The sequence below is a fragment of the Citrus sinensis genome, chromosome 6, assembly GCF_022201045.2.
Source record: "Citrus sinensis cultivar Valencia sweet orange chromosome 6, DVS_A1.0, whole genome shotgun sequence".
Classification (NCBI taxonomy): Eukaryota; Viridiplantae; Streptophyta; class Magnoliopsida; order Sapindales; family Rutaceae; genus Citrus; species Citrus sinensis.
In genome coordinates this window covers 6,263,296-6,266,638 of record NC_068561.1, presented here as the reverse complement: position 1 = coordinate 6,266,638, position 3,343 = coordinate 6,263,296, and the positions used below count along the sequence as shown (strand labels likewise).

At 36.1% G+C, this 3,343-nt stretch overlaps 1 pseudogene; it reads right to left on the bottom strand.

The window, feature by feature from the left end:
- Nucleotides 1–280: 280 nt before the first annotated feature.
- On the bottom strand, nt 281–2,053 carry LOC102609451 (UDP-glycosyltransferase 73C2-like; annotated as a pseudogene).
- Between the last annotated feature and the right edge of the window lie 1,290 nt (nt 2,054–3,343).

Sequence of the window (3,343 nt, the reverse complement as noted above, 5' to 3'; positions counted from 1 at the left end):
ATGTGTGTTTGGGAGTGAAGTGCTGTAACTTTTAAGCTGCAGCTGCTGTAAAGTAAAAGATATAGTTGTAGAGTAGAAGTTAGGAAAAAAAATCTACTAAGCTGCCAAAGCCCAGCTACAAGTGTTACCAAACACCTCAGCAGCTAGGTTTTAACAGCCCAGCTATCGCACCACACTCCCAAACGAGTCCTAAAATTATAAACAGTTGCTCGGCCGAGATTCCTTGATAATCAGGGAATAATGCATATCTGATCAATGGATGAACACAGATTTAACAATAGTACCATAATAGATAAGTGAATTAACCTCTCAAAAAAAATAAAATAAAATAAGTGAATTAACAAGTACACATGAAACAAATTAAGAAATTAATCTCTCAAGCGTTATATATGTTGGTCATCACCATGTGGCTGTTGCATGATATCTTGGATTAATAGTTTGATCATGAGGGAAGAAGATCTTGTTTCTTCTGTTGCCCTTTTTGCCATTATCTGGAATTCTCTGGCTCTTTTTCTTCTGTCATCTGTTTCCCCTCCTTCATCCATGAGTATGTTAATAGCCTTTACAACATCTTCCTTCTTTACCAATACCCCAATCTCTTCTTCCTCCCCAAAATCTAAGGGAACTTCCACTCCAATCCTCACCCCAATATTTAGAACTTGCACAATCAACTTTTCGTTCCAAAATTGGTCCCCATAAAGTGGCCATGTGATCAGGGGTACGCCGGCTGATATCCCTTCAAGAGATGAGTTCCAACTACAATGTGTTAAAAATCCTCCAATTGAAGGGTGTGACAATATCAGTACTTGTGGAGCCCATCCAAGGATCAAAATGCCTCTTCCTTTAACCCTTTCCTCAAATTTTTCTTCTAATAACCACTCTTGTATTTCTTTAGATGTGTTATTTCCTCCCCTGATAACCCAAATAAATGGTTTCTTAGAGGCTTCTAGACCTAAACCAAGCTCAATCATTTGCGAAGATGTTAGATTACAAATACTTCCAAGACAAACGTACACCACCGAGTTAGGTGGCCACGAATCCAACCAGTTTAAGCATTCAGAGATATCAACTGCTGCCTTTTTACCCCTCTCAGCCTTATCTATGTCTTGTTTGTTGCAAAGTAAAACAGGGCCTAGACACCATACTTTCCTTCCTTTGGTTTTCGTGCATTCTTTCACATACTCCGACTCTAATTCTTCAAAAGTATTTATTATAATCCCGTATGATTTCATATCAGCTGCTAAAACCATTTCCCCAAAATCTTTCCATTTCTCACGAACTTTAGTCATTTCAATTTGATCAGGCAAGCCAGGTACCACCAAGTAGTCAGAATTAGATGTAACATTTTCCTGAACCGTGGACGTGTGCAAGTTGTACAAACACAAGAGACAGAAGCAAGAAAATCCATGGAAAGATATACGAGGAATATTTAACCTGGCAGCAGTGTCAACAGTCCAAGGATAACACGTGTCGGAGACTATGCAGCTTGGCTTTGGGGTTAGCTCTTTTAATAGATTCTCGAGTGGCAATTGAAGGAGTCTAAGCGACTTGAAGAAGTTGGATACCAAGTCCGTTGAATGAAGCATGTCAAAATTCTCACAGCCTTCTGGTACTCCTGCTTCCTGATATGGAAATTATATTTCAATAAGTTGGAGTGGTAGCCCAGACTGCGTGGCACGAGCAACAACTGTTTTGAAACGGGCTGCATTAGCTGGCGTGGTGACAATAGTAATAGCAGCTCCATGCTGAGCCAACAATCTAGCTGTGTCTATCATAGGAATCATATGACCTTGAGCTAGAAAAGGGAACAAAACAAAGTGAGGCTGCTGGCAGCTCCCTTCAGAAGCCATGGGTAGATGAGGGAAGTGTGTCCGCTTATGACTTGTAGTAGATGTTCTGTTGTACCCTCCCTCCACACACACACGCTCTAATGACTTGTATTAGATGTTCTATTGTACCCTCCCTCTACACACACACATTATACAGAGTTTCAATGTCAATTGAGATAAGAGTCTGCATAAGCCTGTCGTTATATTGGTAGATGATATTGTGGCTATGGCTCTCATACAGACCCAAATGGCTCTCGTATAGATCAAAAAACAACTGTGTGGACTGTGTTCCTCCACGTAGTTTCAACCGAGAATTTTCGTCCACTTCTTTTGCATTCTATTTTGTCCACGTATTTGTGAATTTTAAAATAAAGTTAACTTCATTTTTCTTCTAATTAATTAAACATTAGGTTATTGTATTACACAGATATTTATAACTGTTATGACAATAAATTAATACATTGATATTTATAATCAGATATACAACTGAGATTTACATTACTATGTTTTAATTATATGAAATATATATCTAGATAAATAACTAAATAAAATTAAGTTCATAAGGGACAAGAAATGAGGATGTGTCAACTATAAAACTTCCAAACAAACGCTTAGATTTTTTTATTTTGCCCGTTCAGAGATTTTTTTGTTTCTGAATTGTTGATGTTTTTAATAAAATGATAACATGAACTGTTCACATTACATATGATTATTGGTTATCGACGTGCGAGATCTTATATTTTTACCTAGTCATCTTAAAATCACATTGGACATTTATTTTGCAATATTGAGAAAGCCACAAATAATTTTGTATAAGTTAGTATATACAACTTAATTCCATATGAAAAGATTGACTGAACAATTATAACAACTACGTTTTTAATTATCTGGGCCTACAATAATTTTATACAATCAATTCTCGTGCCTATAGTTTGATCATTTCATTACTCTTTATTTTAAGGTGTAATAAAAAAATCTGTTCAGCAATGTTTCAAATTTTGTATTTTTAAAAAAATAAAAGCAGCTAAAAGATATCTATACACACACAAAGGAATTTGGTTGTTTTAAATCAACAGTAAAATTAAGAAAAAAAAATGATAAAGAGGTTTTCTTAGCATGTTTGTTGGATTGATTTCAATTGTGATTCTAATTACATTTACCACACCTCTACCAATCTCATCCCTTATGAAATGAAACCTTATAGCTACATGTTTTGTTCTTTCATGATTCTGGAGGTTTTTACTCAACCATATAGTACTTGAGCTATCATAGTTAATTGTAACTGAGCTTTGTTCCAATTGTTCAGAGACTAAACCTTTGAGCCATATAGCCTCCTTTATGGCCTCAACGAGAGCAATATACACTGAAAGCAATATACTCTTCCTCAGTTGTTGAAAGGGCAACAACTGACAGCAAGGATGCTTTCCAACTCATTGCTCTTCTATATAATGTGAAAATACAACCAGTAAAGGATCTCCTCTTATCCAAATTAGCTGCAAAGTCTGAGTCCACAT